Raw genomic sequence first — 12227 nt, 5'->3', positions numbered from 1 at the left:
CTTTCAACTTGATGAAATAACATTGTATTTAATGTGTAGCATTTAGCATTTCTCACAGTGGAATCTGTGGGATTGGTGTCACTTTTAAAATGCGCTGGTTGTGTGCATTTGCCATTATGTACAATTTGGAAAGACATCAAATAACCAGAACCCTAGACTCATGTCTACATCCTGGCTCAACTTCAACAATAGCCTCAACCCTTACTCTAACCCCTACCATAACAGAGACCCCAGGTACTGAGCTAAAGAGCAACTGTATTGACTGTATAGATAGTATTTCTTATTTTGAATTACCTTTCTCTTTTAATTTTTCATTCTGATTCTGACAGAACTCCCTCTGCTAGATGACTATACACATTCCATCCCAGACAGAGAACACCAATTTCGCTGCCGGGATCGAGCCTCCTAACAACTACATACAGGTACCCGGGCCCGGTTTACCAAAAGCATCTTAAGGCTAAGTTCATTGTTAGAACCTTTGATCTGTTTCCCAAAACCATCTCTATTAACGCTCATAATCTAATGCCTGCCTCAGACCAGAACAGCTAAGTGCATCGTTTTATGCACACTTAATACACAAACGCACTTTGTTTATGCACACTTTTCTGCAGAATCACAGTGTTTATCCGTCTCTCCATGACCGCCGATAACTTCACAACGAAGTTGACTAGAAATACAAAAGTTGCCAATACCTTTGCAATTGTTACAAACAAGTGAAGGATAAAAATATGCTTCAAATGAAAACCGAGATGACTGCATTAAAATATGAATTTCAAGTTAATTCCATTGAGTTTCATTTGGCTACCATCAAATTTTTGTGTTATTATATTCCATGATGTTTAGCCTAACGTGCGCATTGACATGCCAAACTTTGATTTAGTGCATTATTGTAGAGTAAGCATTAGAATAAGCCTCATCAATATCTGCAGCCATAGGTGATAATATCACTCTAGGAGCTGATACGTCTTCAGTATTGTGGAATAATTTGAATGTTAAGGTAAGACTTTAATGGAGAAAGCTGACCTGAGAGCAGTGCTGTCTTTCTTTTGATCCTATCAGTATTGACACATGCCTCAACACCACACATAGCGAATGTTCTCTCTGCGTGGTGTTTTGGGAAATGCATGTTATAAAAAATATGCATTGTTAAAACACTTGTAAGCCTAAATTCCATCGCTATTGGGAAACTGGGCCCTAGTCAGCAGCCCTAACCCTACCCTTAACCCAAGAGCTTCCATTGGTCAATAATAACATTAGGCCCTAGATAAGACACAGACAAGACACAGAGACAATCAAGCAACATAGATGGAGTGGTGAAGGTGAACAATAGCTTTCGAACCTTGACCATACCAGGGTGGGTTCATAACATTGGTAAAGATTGCAATCCAAAAGAATGACAGTGATTCATCATTCCAACAAATCAATATTCAGTATGGAATTAAGGTACATTTGTTGAATCCTTAAAAGCAAGTTGGCTGGCGGTCATGTGGAGGTAGGTGGGTTTGCGCTCCAATAAGTATATAAAATGTATAAGCCACACATGTACATCATCCATCTGTAAGTCTCTGCTCTTTTGATATGTTTTAGTAGTATTTAGACCTTCAAAAACACGGTACACAACACACACTCATACTGTCACGATTGTGGTTGTAACGGCTTTCTTCCTGGGAAGGAGAGGCGGACCAAAACGTAGCGTGGTTAGAGTTCATGTTATTTTAATAAGGTAACTCAAAATAATAAACGTGGCAAAACCAAAACAGTCCTAACTGGTGCAGAAAACACAAAGACAGGAAACAACCACCCACAAATCCCAACACAAAACAGGCTACCTAAATATGGTTCCCAATCAGAGACAATGACTAACACCATATCAGGCCAGAACGTGACAGTCCCCCCCCCCTCCCCCCAAGGTGCGGACTCCGACCGCACAACCTAAGCCTATAAGGGAGGGTCTGGGTGGGCATCTGGCTCTGGCGCTGGATGTGGACCCCACCATCATAGTCTTTGTCCACCTCCTTAGCGTCCTTTGAGTGGCGACCCTCGCCACCGACCTTGGCCTAGTAACCCTAACAAAGGGCCCCACTGGACTGAGGGGTAGCTCCGGACTGAGGGGCAGCTCAGGACTGAGCGGTAGCTCAGGCTGACTGGAGGCTCTGGCGGATCCTGGCTGACTGGCGGCTCTGGCGGATCCTGGCTGACTGGCGGCTCTGGCGGATCCTGGCTGACTGGCGGCTCTGGCGGATCCTGGCTGACTGGCGGCTCTGGCGGCTCCTTGCAGACTGGCGGCTCTGGCGGCTCCTTGCAGACTGGCGGCTCTGGCGGCTCCTTGCAGACTGGCGGCTCTGGCGGCTCCTTGCAGACTGGCGGCTCTGGCGGCTCTGGACAGACGGGAGACTCTGGCGGCTCTGGACAGACGGGAGACTCTGGACAGACGGGAGACTCTAGCGGCGCTGGAGAGGAGGAAGACTCTGGCAGCGCTGGACAGGCGGGAGCACCTGTAGGGCTGAAACGGAGAGACAGCCTGGTGCGGGGAGCTGCCACCGGAGGGCTGGTTCGTGGAGGTGGTACTGGATAGACCGGACCGCGCAGGTGCACTGGAGCTCTTGAGCACCGAGCCTGCCCAACCTTACCTGGTTAAATACTCCCGGTCGCCCTGCCAGTGTGGCGAGGTGGAGTAGCCTGCACTGGGCTGTGCAGGCGAACCGGGGACACCATGGGTAAGGCTGGTGCCATGTACGCCGGCCCAATGAGACGCACTGGAGACTAGATGTGTAGAGCCGGCTTCATGACACCTGGCTCGATGCCCACTCTAGCCCGGCCGATACGAGGACCTGGTATGTACCGCACCGGGCTATGCACCCGCACTGGGGACACCGAGCGCTCCACAGCATAATGCGGTGCCTGCCCGGTCTCTCTTGCCCTCCGGTAAGCACAGGAAGTTGGCGCAGGTCTCTTACCTGGCTTCGCCACACTTCCTGTGTGCCGCCCCCCAATATTTATTTGGGGCTGACTCTCGGGCTTCCATCCACGCCGCCGTGCTGCCTCCTCATACCAGCGCCTCTCCGCCTTCGCCGCCTCCAGCTCTTCTTTGGGGCGGCGATATTCTCCTGGCTGTGCCCAGGGTCCTTTACCGTCCAATTCGTCCTCCCATGTCCATTCCTCCTTGCGCTGCACCTTGGGGCGGCTACACTCCCCTGGCTTTGCCCAGGGTCCTCTCCCGTCGAGGATTTCCTCCCATGTCCAAGAGTCTTGTGTCTTCGGCCGCTGTTGCTGTTGCCTGTCACCACGCTGCTTGGTCCTGTTTTGGTGGGTGGTTCTGTAACGGGATTCTTCCCGGGAAGGAGTTGTGGACCAAAATGCAGCGTGGTTAGAGTTCATGTTATTTTCATAAGGTAACTCAACATGAACAGAATACAAAACAATAAACGTGGCAAAACCGAAACAGTCCTAACTGGTGCAGAAAACACAAAGACAGGAAACAACCACCCACAAATCCCAACACAAAGCAGGCTACCTAAATATGGTTCCCAATCAGAGACCATGACTAACACCTGCCTCTGATTGAGAACCATATCAGGCCAAACATAGAAATAGACAAACTAGACATACAACACAGAATGCCCACCCAGCTCACGTCCTGACCAACACTAAAACAAGGAAAACACAAAATAACTATGGTCAGAACGTGACAGAGGTCTTCAAATTCCATGTCATAAATGAGCCAAGGCGCAGTGTACATGTAATTCCCCGTCTTTAATCGAAGTGAAACCTTCACAAAAAACTGGTAAACAGAAACCGACCGTGACGCAACCGTGGTGCGCACAAACACTCACAGAAAATAAATAATTACCCACAAACACAGGTGGGAAAAAGGCTGCCTAAGTATGATTCCCAATCAGAGACAACGATAGACAGCTGCCTCTAATTGGGAACCATACCCGGCCAACAAAGAAACAGACAAACTAGAATGCCCACCCAAATCATAACCTGACCTAACCAAGTAGAGAAATAAAAAGGTTCTCTAAGGTCAGGGCGTGACACATGCATACACCTTCAGGCACTGTAAGATGGCGCCGGAGAAGAAGGCATACATTTTATGTGCCCCCAGCAGATTGTTTTTTTTGTTTGTTTATTTTGCGTTGTTTGTAACTTATTTTTTTAACTTATTTTGCACATAATGTTGCCGCTACCGTCTCTTAAGACCGAAAATAACTTCTAGACATCAGGACTGCCATTACTCACCACTGACTAGTATAATCCTTTTTATCCTTTCATGACTCTGATGAGCCCGACGCAAAGGATATGCTGCTTCCTCGGGAACAGTCCCTGATCCCTGTGATCTGCATGAAGAGGATTCGGAGAAAGAGGGGCCGAAGATCGGGCTGCCTTCTGAGAATTCGTAGGCATTCGAATAAACCCCCACTTCCCTCCAATCTGCTAGCAAACATGCAATCTTTGGGGAATAAAATCAACGAGGTACACAGAAGATTAAACTACCAACGGGACATTAAAGCTGTCACATCTTATGCTTCATGGAGTATGGGCTGAACGACGACAATATCAACGTACAGCTGGCGTGTTATACGATGTACCGGCAGGAAAGATCAGAGGCGTCTTGTAAGACGAGGGGCGGCGGTCTATGTATTTTGTAAACAACAGCAGGTGCACAATATCTAAGGAAGTCTCGAGCTATTGCTCACCTGAGCAGTAGACCACACTACCTACCGAGAGAGTTTTCATCTGTATTCTTTGTAGCTGTTTACATTACACCACAGTCAGAGGCTGGCACTAAGTCAGCAATGAATGAGCTGTATGAGCACCATAAGCAAACAAGAAAACACTCACCCAGAGGCGGCACTCCTAGTAGCTTTCATGCAGGGAAACTTAAATCTGTTTTACCAAATTTCATGGCTCACATCAACACCATCATCTCAGAAACCCTAGACCCACTCCAATTTGCATACCACCTCAACAGATGATGCAATCTCTATTGCACTCCACACTGCCCTTTCCCACCTGGATAAAAGGAACACTTATGTGAGAATGCTATTCATTGACTACAGCTCAGCATTCAACACCATAGTGCCCTCAAAGCTCATCAATAAGCTAAGGACCCTGGGACTAAACACATTCTTCTGCAACTGGATCCTGGACTTCCTGACGGGCCGTCCCCAGGTGGCAAGGGTAGATAACAACACATTCACCACGCTGATCCTCAACACAGGGCCCCCCCAGGGGTGCGTGCTCAGTCCCCTCCTGTACTTCCTGTTCACTTATGAGTGCACAGCCAGGCACGACTCCAACACCATCATTAATTTTGCCGATTACACAACAGTGGTAGGCCTGATCACCGACAATGACGAGACAGCCTATAGGGAGGAGACCTGGCCGTGTGGTGCCAGGACAACAACCTCTCTCTCAACGTGATCAAAACAAAGACAATTGTCATGGACTACAGGAAAAAGAGGACCGAGCATGCCCCCATTCTAATCGACGGGGCTGCGGTGGAGCAGATTGAGAGCTTCAAGTTCCTTGGTGTCCACGTCACCAACAAACTAACATGGTCCAAGCACACCAAGACAGTCGTGAAGAGGGCACGACAAAGCCCTTTCCCCCTCAGGAGATTGAAAAGATTTGCAATGGGTCCTCAGATCCTCAAAAGGTTCTACAGCTGCACCATCGACCGCATCCTGACTGGTTGCATCACTGCCTTTATGGCAACTGCTCGGCCTCCGACTACAAGGCACTACAGAGGGTCGTGTGAACGTTCCAGTACATCACTGAGGCCAAGCTTCCTGAAGTCCAGGACCTCTACACCAGGCGGTGTCAGAGGAAAGCCCTAAAAATTGTCAAAGGCTCCAGCCACCCTAGTCATAGACTGTTCTCTCTGCAACCGCATGGCAAGCGGTACCTGATTGCCAAGTCTAGGTCCAAAAGGCTTCTAAACAGCTTTTATCCCAAAGCCATAAGACTCCTGAACATCTAGTCAAATGGATACCCAGACTAAGACTTTTTGCTGTGCCCCCCTCACCCCCTCTTTACACCACTGCTACTCTCTGTTGTCATCTATGCATAGTCACTTTAATAATTCTACCTAAATGTACATACTACCTTAAATAATCGGTGCCCCCACACATTGACTCTGTATCGTTACCAGCCTGTATATAATCTTACTATTGCTATTTTACTGCTGCTCCTTAATTACTTGTTACTTTTATCTCTTATTCTTCTCCGTATTTAAAAAAAACTGCATTGTTGGTTAGGGGATCGTAAGTAAGCATTTCACTGTAAGGTCTGCACCTGTTGTATTCGGCACATGTGTAAAATTTGATTTGATATGAACTGGTCTCTGACCATAGCCGTGTAGGTTGGCTAGGCTGGCTAGGCGAATAGCTAACATTAGTTGGCTAGCTAGCTTGCTGGCTAAGATAACTGCATATAGCTAGCATTCTTTGATATTTGGTTTGATGGCATTATTTACTTTCAAAACGTTGGTTTACTTTCATGTATTTATAAGGTAGGTGTTGATAGCAACTGGCTGACTCATTCAGTGCTAATGTAACGTTAGCAGGCTAGTAGGGCTAACATGAGCAGGCTAGTTGGCTAGCAACCTTGTAAGTTGATTTGTAACAATACATTTGTGAAGAACTTACTTGTAAGTTGGCTGAAAATGCAATTTAAACCAGTAGTCATGAGTGCATTACATTATCGGGAATTGGCTGGCTTGCCAGGTCCTCCATATTACAGCCCACCCCGTAAAAACAACTTTCGCCATGACTTCGACATTCTTCGGAATTCTGATCTGTTTTATGTAATAACTCCAAAAATAGAAAAGTGAGGTGTAACATTGCATTTGAACTTTTGATGTGTACACTAATGCAAAGCCATATGTTACATGTGGTTACGTTTATGCTTACTTACCACTTAAGAATGGAAGTCCTTGAATTTTTATCAACTGTCTGAAGGTTATATGCCAATATCCAAGAGTTAATAGTAATCTTATAATGTCTGTTGTCGTGAGAGCCGAGATACATTTTTTAAAAAGGAACCCATTTAAAATCCAATAAAAAATGGTCAAACAAGGGTGCCAACATTTGAAATTGCAGTATTTTCGATAAGATGGGTCTTCAGCTTAAATGTGTTCGTGTGTGCATGCGTGAGTGTGGCTAATTCGTTCTCTGAGGGACCATCGACCCATGACTCATGAGATGTGCACTCTCAGTGGCCTTTTCATCCTTAAACCTCCATGTTTGACCCTTCCATATGGTTCTGATTCACTGAGCCATATGGCTTGAGAGAATAGTGTCGAGATGTGAATTACAGTAACACATTCCAAAATACTACACTTTTGCTGCTCTATGCATTAACAGGCACGATGTGGTGAGGGAGGGACACACATTTCTGGGTGACTTTATTCCTTGAATGTATCTATAAAAGGCATGACTGGACATGTATAAGCAAGGATAAACAGGACAGAAACTGATCAAGGAATGACAGATAAAGATATACATGTTATAAGTTTCAGGATTGGCAGATAAGGATGCATGTCACGTGTCAGAAATTACGGATGAAGATACAGGTCACATGACAGAAAGATATACATATTAGATGTTTCTGAAATGACGGATAATGATGTACATATTACATGTTTCTGCCGGTCATGACAAGACTCCAGATGGAGTGAGACAGTCTTAGATTTGGGAAAGCAAGCAGACAGCAGCTGCTTTGATCCAGTGCCTTTATGGGAGCTGCATGAGCTGGTGACAGTCAGTTATCTCCACTGCAGGCTCAGTCTCCCGTCGCTCTCGCTTAGCGCTAGCTCTCCATGGAAACCCACCCCTGCCTTTCCTAGAACTCACACCAAGCACACTCATTGAACTGTCGGGGAAAGCACTGCTGGATGGAAAACAATTGTTGGTCAATGTACTGTTGATAACCAATTAACAGCACTTTGATTAAAGAAGTAATGCTTGAATAAATTTCCCAGGGTGGAATACACTACAGGGAGCTTGGCAGTAGGCTGTAATAGTGGAATAATGTACAAACCTCATGTCACCGGCTGGAGATCTATGGTGTGGCTGATGATTTATTTCATTTTGTTTCATGTGCAGGCCTACTATGGGAGCCAAAAGCTGACTTACAATATCACATACAAGAAACAGCCATTAACACAAGAACCGCCAAGAGAGAGAGCTGAAAATAGAGCTCTTTGACCATGCACACCAGTGGTGGGTATGGCATCGAAATGAGAAAGCCTTAGCGAAAGAAGAAAAAAAACAACCCTACTGTAAAATATGGGTGGATCTTTGATGTTTTTGGATTCTAGCTTGAAATATGTTACCCTATTAGAACGTATTAGTTACTATACATGCATAATGAATGTAGATGTTGGGGTCAATAGAGGGCTAAGAACTGTGTGTATGGAAAGTTGCTGAGTGAGCAAGGGGAGTGCAGAACGTTTACATTCTGTCAGAACATTGTTGAATCTTATGTAACCTATGGAGAAGGGCAAAGGGAAACAGTCTGGTTTCAGTCACTGATAAGGTAGGACAGCTGTGGAGGAGTGAGGAGTTCGGCCCGAGGTCAGGTCAGATGAAGTGAGAAGGAAGTCAATCCTGTCACACACATATATTTCCACACCCATGAAGGTTCTAGCAGGAGGCTACACCAATGAGAGAAACCAATTACGCTCCTGACTAGCAACAGAGATGTATTGGCTGTCTAGATGTGCAAGAAGTTGACTCCGTCTAGTAGGAGGGAATAAATATATGTGCTTGTGTTAACATGTCTTTGTCTTTGCAGCTGTTTGACCCAGTGGGAAATGAACTTATTTTGAGCTTTTCCTAGTCACCCGTTCGAGGGGGTTATGGGGGTATATATATTATGGGGGTAGTTTGATCCCATTGGTCCTGGGGCCCTAGGTATCGTCAATGCCGGTCAGTATATAGAAAATCCTTGCTACTGCAGATTTTAAAAATATATATAGATACGGACAACTGCAAAAGTGTTGCTACAACTCTCATTAACATTGCTGCCCTGAATTTAGCCAGTACTATTGACAAAACTCAGTTGGAGAAAGTTTATGTAGAGAGACTACTTTCTGGAAGACAGTGCCATGCTGACTCACATGCATTTACATGTACATTCCTAAAGAAATGGGTGGGACAAAGGCTTAATTCAAAATAATAATAATAATTGCGCCTAAAATGACATACCCAAATCTAACTGCCTGTAGATAAGGACCTAAATCAACGATATGCATATTCTTGATACCATTTGAAAGGAAACACTTTGAAGTTTGTGGAAATGTTTTAATTAATGTAAGAGAATAACACATTAGATATGGTAAAAGATAATACAAAGAAAAAAACATGTGTTTGTTTGTATTTTTTTGTACCATCATCTTTGAAATGCAAGAGAAAGGACATAATGTATTATTCCAGCCCAGGCGCAATTTACATTTTGGCCACTAGATGGCAGCATTGTATGTACAAAATGTTAGACTGATCCAATGAACCATTGCATTTCTGTTCAAAATGTTGTATCAAGACTGCCCAAATGTGCCTAATTGGGACACCGATCCTGTAGAAGGTTTACAGAATTTAACTACGGGATCGGTGTCCCTAAACCTGGACAGGTGTTGCTCAATATGTGATAATGTGACTAGAATGACGTTATAAACGACAGCCAACTCTCCGGTACATAGACAGGTCTTATATGGGCAGAAAGCTTAAATTCTTGTAAATCTAACTGCAGTGTCCAATTTACAGTAGCTATTACAGCAACAACAAAAAACATGCTATTGTTTGAGGATAGTACACAACAACAAAACACTTTTGTCCTGGCAACTTGTTTGATACATTCACCTCTGAAGATAAATAGTGCACTTACATTACAGTGCCTTGCGAAAGTATTCGGCCCCCTTGAACTTTGCGACCTTTTGCCACATTTCAGGCTTCAAACATAAAGATATAAAACTGTATTTTTTTGTGAAGAATCAACAACAAGTGGGACACAATCATGAAGTGGAACGACATTTATTGGATATTTCAAATTTTTTTAACAAATCAAAAACTGAAAAATTGGGCGTGCAAAATTATTCAGCCCCCTTAAGTTAATACTTTGTAGCGCCACCTTTTGCTGCGATTACAGCTGTAAGTCGCTTGGGGTATGTCTCTATCAGTGTTGCACATTGAGAGACGGAATTTTTTTCCCATTCCTCCTTGCAAAACAGCTCGAGCTCAGTGAGGTTGGATGGAGAGCATTTGTGAACAGCAGTTTTCAGTTCTTTCCACAGATTCTCAATTGGATTCAGGTCTGGACTTTGACTTGGCCATTCTAACACCTGGATATGTTTATTTTTGAACCATCCCATTGTAGATTTTGCTTTATGTTTTGGATCATTGTCTTGTTGGAAGACAAATCTCTGTCCCAGTCTCAGGTCTTTTGCAGACTCCATCAGGTTTTCTTCCAGAATGGTCCTGTATTTGGCTCCATCCATCTTCCCATCAATTTGAACCATCTTCCCTGTCCCTGCTGAAGAAAAGCAGGCCCAAATCATGATGCTGCCACCACCATGTTTGACAGTGGGGATGGTGTGTTCAGGGTGATGAGTTGTGTTGCTTTTACGCCAAACATAACGTTTTGCATTGTTGCCAAAAAGTTCAATTTTGGTTTCATCTTACCAGAGCACCTTCTTCCATATGTTTGGTGTGTCTCCCAGGTGGCTTGTGGCAAACTTTAAACAACACTTTTTATGGATATCTTTAAGAAATGGCTTTCTTCTTGCCACTCTTCCATAAAGGCCAGATTTGTGCAATATACAACTGATTGTTGTCCTATGGACAGAGTCTCCCACCTCAGCTGTAGATCTTTGCAGTTCATCCAGAGTGATCATGGGCCTCTTGGCTGCATCTCTGATCAGTCTTCTCCTTGTATGAGCTGAAAGTTTAGAGGGACGGCCAGGTCTTGGTAGATTTGCAGTGGACTGATACTCCTTCCATTTCAATATTATCGCTTGCACAGTGCTCCTTGGGATGTTTAAAGCTTGGGAAATCTTTTTGTATCCAAATCCGGCTTTAAACTTCTTCACAACAGTATCTCGGACCTGCCTGGTGTGTTCCTTGTTCTTCATGATGCTCTCTGCGCTTTTAACGGACCTCTGAGACTATCACAGTGCAGGTGCATTTATACGGAGACTTGATTACACACAGGTGGATTGTATTTATCATCATTAGTCATTTAGGTCAATATTGGATCATTCAGAGATCCTCACTGAACTTCTGGAGAGAGTTTGCTGCACTGAAAGTAAAGGGGCTGAATAATTTTGCACGCCCAATTTTTCAGTTTTTGATTTGTTAAAAAAGTTTGAAATATCCAATAAATGTCGTTCCACTTCATGATTGTGTCCCACTTGTTGTTGATTCTTCACAAAAAAATACAGTTTTATATCTTTATGTTTGAAGCCTGAAATGTGGCAAAAGGTCGCAAAGTTCAAGGGGGCCGAATACTTTCGCAAGGCACTGTAAGTAATCTTGCTCTGATTTGTCATACTGAGGGTCCTAGAGACAAAATCTAGTGTCGTTGTGTTTGAAAAATCAATTTTTCTATTCAAATGTAGGAACTGGGTTGTACAGTTTGACCCCCCTGCTGTCTCTGGCTCCACACCCACCCCGCACGGGCAATTTAGATGTTTGAAGGTCAGTGCCTTTTCTGTAGGTGTCACGACTTCCACCAAAGTTGTTCCCTCTCCTTGTTCGTTCGGTGGTCAACGTCACCGGCTTTCTAGCTGCCACCGATTCATGTTTCATTTTTTGTTTTGTTTTGTCTGTTTACACACCTGGTTCCCATCTCATAATTATGTTCCTTATTTAACCCTCTGGTTTCCCTTTCTGTTTGTGCGTGATTGTCTTTCGTGTGTTGGAGTTCTATCCTGTTTTGTCCTTGTTTGATAACAGGATTTTTGTTACGTTCTTGGATTGAGTAAATACAGTGTTTTTTTTTACTCTTACCTGTGTCCTGCGCCTGACTCCTTCGCTATCTTCTAGATAGACTCTGACAGTAGGGAAGCTAATGATCCATCGTGTATGACATTCCTGGGAGTGTGTAAACTAATTTTTTTTTATTATCATAGTATTTGTGTGTTCTCTATAGTTATGTACTTGAAAATGTATAAATTGACCCAATTTGGCACATTTGGGCAAACTCCTGGCAGATACAAAATATTG

The sequence above is a fragment of the Oncorhynchus tshawytscha genome, linkage group LG09 (genome assembly GCF_018296145.1).
Source record: "Oncorhynchus tshawytscha isolate Ot180627B linkage group LG09, Otsh_v2.0, whole genome shotgun sequence".
NCBI lineage: Eukaryota > Metazoa > Chordata > Actinopteri > Salmoniformes > Salmonidae > Oncorhynchus > Oncorhynchus tshawytscha.
Note: the sequence above shows the minus strand (reverse complement) of the source record.